This window comes from Bos indicus, chromosome 15 (genome assembly GCF_029378745.1).
Source record: "Bos indicus isolate NIAB-ARS_2022 breed Sahiwal x Tharparkar chromosome 15, NIAB-ARS_B.indTharparkar_mat_pri_1.0, whole genome shotgun sequence".
NCBI classification, from domain to species: Eukaryota; Metazoa; Chordata; class Mammalia; order Artiodactyla; family Bovidae; genus Bos; species Bos indicus.
This window is the reverse complement of record NC_091774.1, coordinates 79,649,556-79,664,046: the sequence shown is the minus strand read 5'-3', so window position 1 is coordinate 79,664,046 and position 14,491 is coordinate 79,649,556. Positions and strand designations below refer to the sequence as shown.

Here is a 14,491-nt window from a genome sequence, read left to right as displayed (position 1 = left end):
ACATGACCCCACTACCAGAAGCATGGCCCACTTTTCAGAGGGATCTGCAAAGCTCTCTGCAGATTAGTTAGAGACATACAGGCTGATGCTTTTTGGAAGGACCCCAGGAGCTGGAATGCAGGAATCCTTCAGGAACCTGCACCAAAGGATTGTCAGGCTCTGCTTTTTTTAAAATCTTATTCTAGAAAATTTTACAAATGCAAAATGTCTTCTACAATGAACCTCCACGTAACTATTACTCAGCTTCCATAATTCTTAACTGATAACCAATCTTGTTTTCTGTAACACCTTCCATTCCCCATATCTGATTATTTTCAATCAGTTCTTAGGTATTATATAATTTCATCCAGAAATATTTCAATATGAATATAAAATATATGGATTATTCTTGAAAACATAACAAAAATATCATTTCACATATCTGAAATTGACATCAACATTCAAATGTTAAAAAGAAGCAGAAAAAAAAATAGAGACAGCAATAATTAAGACTGATTCTAGAGAGTCAGTATGGTCTTTCAGAATAAGAAAGCACTGGCAAAAATGCCTGCTGGACTTTGGCCACTGTGCCTTGAACTTCTCATGTGGTAAACTAAAAGCATTAGAAAGATAAGTTTTCACCTATCTCTGATGTTGTAAAAGTTTTCATAGTGAGGTGGGTTATCTTGTACCTATGAGTCTGAGTACCATTTAATGTACCCTCAACATTTTTATTAATGTCTTTGATAGCATTTCATCTATCTCCTCTACCAGAATGTACACTTATTGACCATCAAGAACTTATCTCTTATTCACTGTCAGATCCTCAGTTCCTAGCAGAAAAATTATAAAGGATCTTGTGTGCTGAGCCAAGGAGTTTGAATTTTATCCTGAAAGAATGAGGAGTCGTGGACAGAATTCAATGAGAGAAGATGGATCACCAGAAGTGTCTTTAAGAAAGATAGGATTTGTGGAAGGTGAGAGTAGCAAACGGGAGGTCAATTAGGAAGTTACTTTTATGATCCTGAGCCTAGGTAGCAAAGATATGAACTAAGGAAATAAATGGTCTTCACAGGTGGCTCAGTGGTAAAGAATCTACCTGCCAAACAGCAGAGGCAGATGCAGTCCCTAAGTTGGGAAGATCTGGAGAAGGAAATGGCAACCCACTCCAGTATCCTTACCTGGGAAATCCCATGTACAGAGGATCCTGGCCAGCTACAGTCCATGGAGTCACAAAGAGTCAGAAACGACTGAGCAATTAAATAACAACAACAGCATCCTTAAGCCCACAAAACCTAAACTCTTAAGTTTCCAAGAGGTTCAGTAGTGCCCATATTCACCAGGTTAATGGGAGATACCACCAAGCTTTAGACACGGGCAGAATGACTCAGAGTTCACGCTTCAAAAACTACTGTGCCTTGCTGGGTACAATAATCTGGGCTGTAGGTTATTTTCTTTCATCATTTTAAGTATGTCTTGCCATTCCCTCCTGGCTTGAAGAGTTTCTATTGAAAGATCAGCTGTTATCCTTATGGGAATTCCCTTGTGTGTTATTTGTTGTTTTTCCCTTGGTGCTTTTAATATTTGTTCTTTGTGTTTGATCTTTGTTAATTTGATTAATATGTGTCTTGGGGTGTTTCTCCTTGGGTTTATCCTGTTTGGGACTCTCTGGGTTTCTTGGACTTGTGTGATTATTTCCTTCCCCATTTTAGGGAAGTTTTCCACTATTATCTCCTCAAGTATTTTCTCATGGTCTTTCTTTTTTGTCTTCTTCTTCTGGAACCCCTATGATTCGAATGTTGTAGCATTTAATATTGTCCTGGAGGTCTCTGAGATTGTCCTCATTTCTTTTAATTCGTTTTTCTTTTATTCTCTCTGATTCATTTATTTCTACCATTCTATCTTCTAATTCACTAATCCTATCTTCTGCCTCTGTTATTCTACTATTTGTTGCCTCCAGAGTGTTTTTAATTTCATTTATTGCATTATTCATTATATACTGACTCTTTTTTATTTCTTCCAGGTCCTTGTTAAACCTTTCTTGCATCTTCTCAATCCTTGTCTCCAGGCTATTTATCTGTGATTCCATTTTAATTTCAAGATTTTGGATCAATTTCACTATCATTATTTGGAATTCTTTATCAGGTAGATTCCCTATCTCTTCCTCTTTTGCTTGGTTTGGTGGGCATTTATCCTGTTCCTTTATCTGCTGAGTATTCCTCTGTCTCTTCATCTTGTTTAAATTGCTGAGTTTGGGGTGTCCTTTCTGTATTCTGGCAGTTTGTGGAGTTCTCTTTATTGTGGTGTTTCCTCACTGTGTGTGGGTTTGTACAGGTGGCTTGTCAAGGTTTCCTGGTTAGGGAAGCTTGTGTCGGTGTTCTGGTGGGTGGAGCTGTATTTCTTCTCTCTGGAGTGCAATGAAATGTCCAGTAATGAGTTATGAGATGTCTATAGTTTTGGGGTGACTTTGGGCAGCCTGTATCTTGAAGCTCAGGGCTGTGTTCCTTTGTTGCTGGAGAATTTGCTTGGTATGTCTTGCCCTGGAACTTATTGGCCCTTGTGTGGTGCTTGGTTTCAGTGTCGGTGTGGAGGCATTTGATGAGCTCCTGTCAATTAATGTTCCTTGGAGTCAGGAGTTCCCTGGAGTCAGGGTTTGGACTTAAGTCTCCTGCTTCCGGTTATTGGTCTTATTTTTACAGTAGTTTCAAAACTTCTCCTTCTATACAGCACCATTGATAAAACATCTACATTAAAGATGAAAAGTTTCTCTATGGTGAGGGTCACTCAGAGAGGTTCACAGGGTTACATGGAGAAGAGAAGAGGGAGGAGGGAGTTAGAGGTGACCCAAATGAGATGAGGTGAATCAAGAGTGGAGAGAGTGGGCTAGCCAGTAGTCACTTCCTTATGTGCACTCCACAACTGGACCACTCAGAGATGTTCACGGAGTTATACAGAGAAGAGAAGAAGGAGGAAGGTGACAGAGGTGGCCAGAAGGATAAAAGGGGGGAATGAAAAGGAGGGAGACAGATCCAGCCAGTAATCAGTTCCCTAAGTGTTCTCCACCGTCTGGAACACACAGAAATTCACAGAGTTGGGTAGAGTAGAGAGGGGTTAGGGAGGAGACACAGGCGACCTGGTGGAGAAAAAGGAGAGTCCAAAGGAAGAGACAGCAGTCAAGCCAGTAATCTCGCTCCCTAGTGAAAAATCGGTCCTGAAGATTGGGTCCTTAAAGGTACAAAATTGGTAACAAATACATAAAAGCAAAAATTAAAAATCTAGAGTAGAGTTTGGAATTTCAAAAATATGATGTTAAAGAAAAGAAGAAGGAAAAGAAAGAGAGAAAAAACGAACAAACAAAAACAAACAAGGTCGCGAAAATTATAAAGAAAGTACAGGTACAAAATTGATAACTAATACCAGAAAGCAAAAATTAAAAATCTAGAGTAGAGTTTGGAATTTCAAAAATACAATGTTAAAAAAAAAAAGAAGAAGAAGAAAAATTAAGAGAGAAAACAAACAAACAAATACAAACAATGTCACAAAAATTATAAAGAAAATACAGGTACAAAATTGATATCAAATACCAAAAAGCATAAATTAAAAATCTAGAGTAGAGTTTGGAATTTCAGATATACAATGTTATATAAAAGAAGAGAAAGAAACAAAGAAGAAGAAAAGAAAAAAAAAAAAGTCACAGAAATTATATAAAAAAAAGCTGTAGGTACAAAATTGATAACATATACCAAAAAGCGAAAATTAAAAATCTAGAGTAGAGTTTGGAATTTCAAAAATACAATGTTAAAGAAAAGAAGAAAAAAACAAAAACAAAAAAACAAACAAAAAAAACAAGGTCAAAAAATTATAAAATATATATATATGAAGTTTGCTGAAGAAGAAAAAAACAGGGTCTTTTTTTTTTTTTTTTTTTTGCAAAGTAATAGGTTATAAAAGTGAAAATTAAAGGAACAATAGAGGACTTAAAAAAATTTTTTTTAATTAAAAAAAAAGAAAGAATGATCGTAAAAATAATAAAAATATATCTAGGACTTTCTTGGTTTTTTTGTGGGTGTTGTGGGTTCAGTTCATTTTTGGCTAGTTCCTTGGTCAGACTTATATTTCTCAAGATCTATAGGCCCCTTCCTATGTAGTCCGTAGTAACCACAGGGTTTTGATCTATTGCCTGTAGCTTCCAAGGCGTTTCCCTCTGTTATATCTTCTTCTGTTTGCTAGTCTCTTCAGTATCTGGTTTCCGCCCTGACTCAAAGGGCACGGTGGAGGACACTTTTTTTTTTTTTTTTTAGGCTTACTTGTTCAGTCGCGCTGTGGGGAGGGAGGGAGGGATGCTGCAAACAAATAACACTGGCGTGGGCTCGCAGTGCCTCAGCCACCCTGGGTCTGCCCCCGCTCACGGCGCGTGTAGCCTCCCTGTCCACACTGCTCGGACTCTAGGTTGTTCCGCTGGGAACAATCCGAGGCCGGCCCTGGGCTGCATGCACCTCCCAGGTCCAAGCCGCTCAGGTTCAGGCACTCGGGTAGTCCTCAGAGGCGCAGACTCAGTTGGGCCTGCGTTTTGTGCTATTCCCAGGTCCGAGCAGCTCAGGTGATGAGGTGTTTGGTGAGCGCCAATGCTGCGACTTATCGCCTCCCCGCCACTCGGTTATCTGGGTGTAAAACCAGCGCACCTTCTCAGGCAGATGTTGACCGTCCAGACCCCCAAGAAGTTTTAGTTAGCAAAGAAGTCTGCTTACAGTTTTATAGATAATGTCTGTCTGGGGCTGCGATTGCCCCCTTCCGGCTCTGGCTGCCTGTCACCAGAGGGGGAAGGTCTGCAGCTGGCTATCTCTGTTCAGTCCTTTGTTCCGTGCGCGGGCCTGGCGGTCTTAGGTTAAGGCTGGCTTTTCGCGTGGTAGATATCCCACAGTCTGGTTTGCTAGCCCAAATTATTTCGCTCAGATAGCGCTCAGGGTGTTCAGGCCAGATTCTTACTGTCAGCGATGCAGCCCACGCCACGCCTCCCTGCCCAGCCCCCGCTTGCTAATGGCGGATGCAGGCGTCTGCGCTGCTTCTCTGCTGGGGGAGTTACCGTAGGGCTCGCAATCTGCGAGTTTTAATTGTTTATTTATTTTTTCTCCCTGTTATGTTGCCCTCTGTGCTTCCAAAGCTCGGCACAGATTCGGCAGTGAGAAGGTTTCCTGGTGTTTGGAAACTTCTCTCTTTTTAAGATTCCCTTCCCGGGACGGAACTCCGTCCCTCCCTCTTTTGTCTCTTTTTTTTTGTCTTTAATATTTTTTCCTACCTCCTTTCGAAGAGTTGGGTTGCTTTTCTGGGTGCCTGATGTCCTCTGCCGGCATTCAGAAGTTGTTTTGTGGAATTTACTCGACGTTTAAATGCTCTTTTGATGAATTTGTGGAGGAGAAGGTGTTCTCCCCGTCCTATTCCTCCGCCATCTTGGCTATGAAGGAGAAATCAAAAGCTTTTCAGACAAGCAAAAGCTGAGAGAATTCTGCACCACCAAACCAGCTCTCCAACAAATACTAAAGGATATTCTCTAGACAGGAAACACAAAAACGGTATATAAACTCGAACCCAAAACAATAAAGTAAATGGCAACGGGATCATACTTATCAGTAATTACCTTAAATGTAAATGGGTTGAATGCCCCAACCAAAAGACAAAGACTGGCTGAATGGATACAAAAACAAGACCCCTACATATGTTGTCTACAAGAGACCCACCTCAAAACAGGGGACACATACAGACTGAAAGTGAAGGGCTGGAATAAGATTTTCCATGCAAATAGGGACCAAAAGAAAGCAGGAGTAGCAATACTCATATCAGATAAAATAGACTTTAAAACAAAGGCTGTGAAAAGAGACAAAGAAGGTCACTACATAATGATCAAAGGATCAATCCAAGAAGAAGATATAACAATTATAAATATATATGCACCCAACACGGGAGCACCACAGTACGTAAGACAAATGCTAACAAGTATGAAAGGAGAAATTAACAATAACACAATAATAGTGGGAGACTTTAATACCCCACTTACACCTATGGATAGATCAACTAAACAGAAAATTAACAAGGAAACACAAACTTTAAACGATACAATAGACCAGTTAGACCTAATTGATATCTCTAGGACATTTCATCCCAAAACAATGAATTTCACCTTTTTCTCAAGCGCACATGGAACCTTCTCCAGGATAGATCACATCCTGGGCCATAAAGCTAGCCTTGGGAAATTCAAAAAAATAGAAATCATTCCAAGCATTTTTTCTGACCACAATGCAGTATGATTAGATCTCAATTACAGGATAAAAACTATTAAAAATTCCAACATATGGAGGCTGAACAACACGCTGCTGAATAACCAACAAATCACAGAAGAAATCAAAAAAGAAATCAAAATTTGCATAGAAACGAATGAAAATGAAAACACAAAAACCCAAAACCTGTGGGACACGGTAAAAGCAGTCCTAAGGGGAAAGTTAGTAGCAATACAGGCATACCTCAAGAAACAAGAAAAAAGTCAAATAAATAACCTAACTCTACCCCTAAAGCAACTAGAAAAAGAAGAAATGAAGAACCCCAGGGTTAGTAGAAGGAAAGAAATCTTAAAAATTAGAGCAGAAATAAATGCAAAAGAAACAAAAGAGACCATAGCAAAAATCAACAAAACCAAAAGCTGGTTCTTTGAAAGGATAAATAAAATTGACAAACCATTAGCCAGACTCATCAAGAAACAAAGGGATAAAAATCAAATCAAAATTAGAAACGAAAATGGAGAGATCACATCAGACAACAGAGAAATACAAAGGATCATAAGAGACTACTATCAACAATTATATGCCAATAAAATGGACAACGTGGAAGAAATGGACAAATTCTTAGAAAAGTACAACTTTCCAAAACTGGACCAGGAAGAAATAGAAAATCTTAACAGACCCATCACAAGCACGGAAATTGAAACTGTAATCAAAAATCTTCCAGCAAACAATAGCCCCGGTCCAGACGGCTTCACAGCTGAATTCTACCAAAAATTTAGAGAAGAGCTAACACCTATCCTGCTGAAACTCTTCCAGAAAATTGCAGAGGAAGGTAAACTTCCAAACTCATTCTATGAGGCCACCATCACCCTAATACTAAAACCTGACAAAGATCCCACAAAAAAAGAAAACTACAGGCCAATATCACTGATGAACATAGATGCAAAAATCCTTAACAAAATTCTAGCAATCAGAATCCAACAACACATTAAAAAGATCATACACCATGACCAAGTGGGCTTTATCCCAGGGATGCAAGGATTCTTCAATATCCACAAATCAATCAGTGTAATACACCACATTAACTAATTGAAAAATAAAAACCATATGATTATCTCAATAGACGCAGAGAAAGCCCTTGACAAAATTCACCATCCATTTATGATAAAAACTCTCCAGAAAGCAGGAATAGAAGGAACATACCTCAACATAATAAAAGCTATATATGACAAACTCACAGCAAACATTATCCTCAATGGTGAAAAATTGAAAGCATTTCCTCTAAAGTCAGGAACAAGACAAGGGTGCCCACTTTCACCATTACTATTCAACATAGTTTTGGAAGTTTTGGCCACAGCAATCAGAGCGGAAAAAGAAATAAAAGGAATCCAAATAGGAAAAGAAGAAGTAAAACTCTCACTATTTGCAGATGACATGATTCTCTACATAGAAAACCCTAAAGATTCCACCAGAAAATTACTAGAAATAATCAATGACTATAGTAAAGTTGCAGGATATAAAATCAACACACAGAAATCCCTTGCATTCCTATACACTAATAATGAGAAAACAGAAAGAGAAATTAAGGAAACAATTCCATTCACCATTGCAACGGAAAGAATAAAATACTTAGGAATATATCTACCTAAAGAAACTAAAGACCTATATATAGAAAACTATAAAACACTGGTGAAAGAAATCAAAGAGGACACTAATAGATGGAGAAATATACCATGTTCATGGATTGGAAGAATCAATATAGTGAAAATGAGTATACTACCCAAAGCAATTTATAGATTCAACGCAATACCTATCAAGCTACCAACAGTATTCTTCACAGAGCTAGAACAAATAATTTCACAATTTATATGGAAATACAAAAAACCTCGAATAGCCAAAGCGATCTTGAGAAAGAAGAATAGAACTGGACGAATCAACCTACCTGACTTCAGGCTCTACTACAAAGCCACAGTTATCAAGACAGTATGGTACTGGCACAAAGACAGAAATATTGATCAATGGAATAAAATAGAAAGCCCAGAGATAAGTCCACGCACATATGGACACCTTATCTTTGACAAAGGAGGCAAGAATATACAATGGATTAAAGACAATCTCTTTAACAAGTGGTGCTGGGAAATCTGGTCAACCACTTGTAAAAGAATGAAACTAGACCACTTTCTAACACCATACACAAAAATAAACTCAAAATGGATTAAAGATCTAAATGTAAGACCAGAAACTATAAAACTCCTAGAGGAGAACATAGGCAAAACACTCTCCGACATACATCACAGCAGGATCCTCTATGACCCACCTCCCAGAATATTGGAAATAAAAGCAAAAATAAATAAATGGGACCTAATTAACCTTAAAAGCTTCTGCACATCAAAGGAAACTATCAGCAAGGTGAAAAGCCAGCCTTCAGAATGGGAGAAAATAATAGCAAATGAAACAACCGACAAACAACTAATCTCAAAAATATACAAGCAACTCCTACAGCTCAACTCCAGAAAAATAAATGACCCAATCAAAAAATGGGCCAAAGAACTAAATAGACATTTCTCCAAAGAAGACATACAGATGGCTAACAAACACATGAAAAGATGCTCAACATCACTCATTATCAGAGAAATGCAAATCAAAACCACTATGAAGTACCATTTCACACCAGTCAGAATGGCTGCGATCCAAAAGTCTACAAATAATAAATGCTGGAGAGGGTGTGGAGAAAAGGGAACCCTCTTACACTGTTGGTGGGAATGCAAACTAGTACAGCCACTCTGGAGAACAGTGTGGAGATTCCTTAAAAAACTGGAAATAGAACTGCCTTATGATCCAGCAATCCCACTGCTGGGCATACACACTGAGGAAACCAGAAGGGAAAGAGACATGTGTACCCCAATGTTCATCACAGCACTGTTTATAATAGCCAGGACATGGAAGCAACCTAGATGTCCATCAGCAGATGAATGGATAAGAAAGCAGTGGTACATATACACAATGGAGTATTACTCAGCCATTAAAAAGAAAACATTTGAATCAGTTCTAATGAGGTGGATGAAACTGGAGCCTATTATACAGAGTGAAGTAAGCCAGAAGGAAAAACATAAATACAGTATACTAACGCATATATATGGAATTTAGAAAGATGGTAACAATAACCCAGTGTACGAGACAGCAAAAGAGACACTGATGTATAGAACAGTCTTATGGACTCTGTGGGAGAGGGAGAGGGTGGGAAGATTTGGGAGAATGGCATTGAAACATGTAAAATATCATGTAAGAAATGAGTTGCCAGTCCAGGTTTGATGCACGATACTGGATGCTTGGGGCTAGTGCACTGGGACGACCCAGAGGGATGGTATGGGGAGGGAGGAGGGAGGAGGGTTCAGGATGGGGAACACATGTATACCTGTGGCGGATTCATTTTGATATTTGGCAAAACTAATACAATTATGTAAAGTTTAAAAATAAAATAAAATTAGGAAAAAAAAAAAAAATCTACTGTGCCATACAGCCTATTACCTTGCTCACCCTCCTAGGGAAAAAAAATGAAAGAAGACAGTAATTTAATACTGGGAAATGACCAAAAATAAAAGGAGGCAATAATATATGAATTTATAACAGCATTTTGTTTTTTAGCCAGGGATACCCAGAGTCCCTGCTAGGGCAGCTACTCCCTGGTGGAGAAAGGATTGGAATTCTGCAGAATCATTCAACAACTGAGCTCAACATATAAAGTGCTCTTTAAAATCATGATATAGAGCTATAAGGTAACATCTGTGAGCCTTCTTTTAATGACCACTGCAGAGTTACTGTCACAGCAAAAGTAGAAATGAATAAATGGCCTTAAGCACAAACCAGTCAAACAGGTCTTCGACTTGAACAACCTTGGTTATTCTTTAGTTGTTACCACTGACAAACACTTGGAGCTACTTGTCCTTCACAAACCTGATTATTCTGACTCCACATGAATTTTGCTGAGCACCTGGCATTCTTCTCCCCCTACACTCCCTCGTGGTTCAAAAAGGAATTCACGAGCTGACAGCCTCAGAGACACCAGACCCAGTTACTCAGCTGCCTGACTCCAGCTTTGGCCATAAATGTAGCAGAAGAAAAGAAGAATGCAAGACCTTCACCACTCTGATCCTTTTCAGCTACCCCAAGCCCCAAATTCTAACTATAAAACCTCTCCCTATTCCCCAGGGAGGAGGGCACAGTTCCTGAGTCCCTAACCTGCTGTGTTCCTTCTTTGCCTGACAAAGTCTTTCTCTTTTCTCCAAAACTCTGTCTCCATATTTCTATTCAGCATCAGTGTATAGAAAGCCAAGACTTTGTCAGCGTTAATAAAGTATGGCAGGAAGTTAGTCATGTTAATCAGTTGAGGCTTGTGAATGTCTCTGATGACGATAAGGACAGACCTCAAGTTAGGAACCTGGCTGTATAAAGTCCCAAGAGTCCGTTAGGTATATGGTAACGAGGAAAACTGCATCAGGGGAAAAAGAAAGAGGGGCACCCAGATTTGGAGAAGTCTTCCTAAAAGAAAAATTCTGATAACCCTTTTCATGGCAATGCCCCTAGGGTTCAAAAGGCATATGCATGTAGATTCCTCACTTGCTCTTCCAACACTATGGAGGCAGCCATGTCTGGTGTCATTATCTCTACTGTTCATATACTTAAAGTGAAAAATCCAGGATGCAAAGCCAGATTTTCGAAATCCAAGATTAACTCCTGGTTGGAACAGATGGTTCCCAAACTTATGGTAAACAAATGCAAAGTCCCTAAAGTACAGAAACTTGAAAAAAAATTTTTTTTAATGGTCTCATCTGGGAAGTTCAATTCTGTACACTTAACTCAGTCCCCAGTAACTGAGATTCTCATAAGAATGGCTCTTAATCCCACAGCCCTCAAAAATACCCCTCCATCTGCAGCAGAAGCAAAATATCACCTTGCCACAAGTGTAGAAAGGAATATTCTAACATTAAACAAGATTTTCTAAAAAAAAAAATAACTCCTGCCATATTTTTTTCTAAGCAGACATTTGCTTTAGTGTCTTGAAGGAAAATCCAAACCTATATGTCAGAAAAACACACCCAGAGTTTTATCTCTGATTCTTTGCAGGCTCCAGTAGAATCTTCTTCCAGGAAAATCAGGAGTTAAAATTAGTAGCAGCATTTGCTGACAGGGTGAGTTGGGAACACTTTAAGCATCAGTATTTAAAACAATGTCTCGGATATCATCAATGCTCCATGAAAGTTTTGGAACTGAGATAATCCAACTTAGTTAACACTTTGGGAAAGGGGAAAGTCAGGTCTAGAATCAAAATTTACTTAAGAATATCTTTGAGTAGAATGGTGGTTGCCAGGGGCCAGAGGGTGGAGGAAATGTCCGTCACAGGGCACAAACTTCCAATTGTAAGAGGAATGAGTTCTGAGGATCTAATGTACAGCACAGTGACTGCAGTTACCACTTCTGTGTCCTGTACTTGAAAGTTGCTGTAAAAGCAGATTTTAAATGTTCTCACTAGAACAGCAGCAACAACATGGCAGTTATATAAGGTGAAGGATGTCTTAATTAATACCTTCTGTAAATAATTAGCAATATATGTTTTATACATATATATTGATAACCATACATGTTGGGCTTCCCTGGTGGCGATAGTAAAGAATCTGCCTGCCAATGCAGGAGACCCGGATTTGATCCCTGAGCCAGGAAAATTCCCTGGAGAAGGAAATGGCAACCTACTCCAGTATTCTTGCCTGGAGAATTCCATGGACAGAGGAACCTGGCAAGCTACAGTTCATGGGGTCACAAAGAGTTGGACATGACTGAGCAACTGAACTGAACTGAAATGTTCAGTCACTATGTTATGTCTGACTCTTTGCAACCCCATGGACTTCAGTATGCCAGGCCTCCCTGTCCTTTACCTTCTGCTGGAGTTTCCCCAAGTTCATGTCCATTGTACATGTGTGTACATGTGTACATGTGTGTTCACCCAAATTCATGCCCACTGTACATGTGGTGTGTGTATATATCCATATTTCTATTGACAATTTAAGTTTTCCTTCTATCAGTTCAGTTCAGTGGCTCAGTCATGTCCGACTCTTTGCAACCCCATGGACTGCAGCACGCCAGGCCTCACTGTCCATCACCAACTCCTGGAGTCCACCCAAACCCATGTCCACCGAGTCAGTGATGCCATCCAACCATCTCATAACCTCTGTCATCCCCTTCTCCTCCTGCCCTCAATCTTTCCCAGCATCAGGGTCTTTTCAAATGAGTCAGCTCTTTGCATCACATGGCCAAAGTATTGGAGTTTCAGCTTCAACATCAGTCCTTCCAATGAACACACAGGACTGATCTCCTTTAGGATGGACTGGTTGGATTTCCTTGCAGTCCAAGGGACTTTCAAGAGTCTTCTCCAACACCACAGTTCAAAAGCATCAATTATTTGGCACTCAGCTTTCTTTATAGTCCAACTCGCACATCCATACACTGGAAAACCCACAGCCTTGACTAGACAGACCTTTGTTGACAAAGTAATGTCTCTGCTTTTTAATATGCTATCTAGGCTGGAGAATCCCAGGGACGGGGAAGCCTGGTGGGCTGCTGTCTATGGGGTCGCACAGAGTCCGACACGACTGAAGAGAATTAGCAGCAGCAGCAGCAGGTTGGTCATAACTTTCCTTCCAAGGAGTAAGCGTCTTTTAATTTCATGGCTGCAATCACCATCTGCAGTGATTTTGGAGCCCAGAGAAATAAAGTCAGCCACTGTTTCCCCATCTATTTCCCATGAAGTGATGGGACTGGATGCCATGATCTTAGTTTTCTGAATGTTGAGCTTTAAGCCAACTTTTTCACTCTCCTCTTTTACTTTCATGAAGAGACTCTTTAGTTCTTCTTCACTTTCTGCCATAAGGATGGTGTCATCTGCATATCTGAGGTTACTGATGTTTCTCCCGGCAATCTTGATTCCAGCTTTTGCTTCTTCCAGCCCAGCATTTTTCATGATGTACTTTGCATAGATGTTAAATAAGCAGGTGACAATATACAGCCTTATAGAAAGATAAAATTAATACTCCAGAGCGACGTCAGACACACTGAGAGGAGGGGCAGGTGGCCGCGCCTACGCAGTACCTGCCAATAGTGGGGGGTCCGGGGGCTCCGTCCGCAGGAGGCGGCGCGAAGAGAAGCTGCCTGAGGCCACAGGTACACAGCCAGGGCCAGAGGCCGACCTGCCTCCCTCTCACTGGTCCTGGAGAAGCTACTGGAGAACCCCCGGCCTGAGGCGCGCCGTGATAAAGAGAAGGAAAAGCTGGCAGAAGAACAGGCTGAGAAAGCCAAGGGCGAGTCTGGAAGCAGACCTTGCCAGGTGACTGCAAGACCTTCCACCCGCTGCTCGTGGACCCGGACTGGTTTCTGCTGGAGAAGGGCCTCCCCCAGGCCCCAGCCACCTGGCTGAGAACCTGCCGCTGCCCGTGGCCGAGCTGGAAGGGAAGGAGTCTCTTCCAGGGCGTCCTCGCTGCTCCTCCATCACCCTTTTCAGCCCTCAGAAACCTGTCCAGCCGAGGTTGGTGCTGGGTCTTTGGGAGGACCACCTCCCATAGGAGGAAGCCCACTGCCTATGGTGGGCTGCTGGTGACCACACACCCAGTAAGGCCTGGCTCCTGGGGGGTTGTGGGGGAGGTCCTGGTGGGCCCACAGTGGGGAGAAACCATCTGTTCCCCGCCCTGCAGCGCAGCCCTCCTGTGGACTCCAGCATATGTCATGGCCATGGCAGCAGCAGTCAGAGCCTTTGTGTTGGTTACTGTGCTGCAGGTGGTCAGGACAGGGCGGTGAACTGCATTTTCACGGCTGCTCTTACTCCCACTCCGATTATTGGTAAATTCAGGCAATAATGTTAATTCCAGCTGACATTTATTTAGTACTTACTTTATGCCAGGCATAAACACATAATCCTCACCAAACTGATACTCGTATCTCCATTTTATGGGTGAGGAAATAGAGGCACAGAGAAGTTAAGTAACTTGCTGAAGGCCACACAGATAGTAGGCAACAGAGGTAGTAGTAGAACCAGAATGTCTGCTGGAGAAGGGCCTCCCCACCGGCCAGCGAGTACTGATTAGCCAAGTACTCCTTAGACGCTGGCACTAAGAAGATATCCCAGCAGCAATGAGAGGACCAACATCATCTCTGGGATTCCTCTTTCATCCTCTGGTTCTTTTTCAGTTTTACCT

General features: G+C 41.0%; 1 pseudogene; it reads right to left on the bottom strand.

Annotated features, from left to right (window-relative positions):
- LOC139187197 (olfactory receptor 5M9-like) overlaps window positions 1-5,518 on the bottom strand; it is a 203,973-nt pseudogene extending 198,455 nt beyond the window's left edge.
- Between the last annotated feature and the right edge of the window lie 8,973 nt (window positions 5,519-14,491).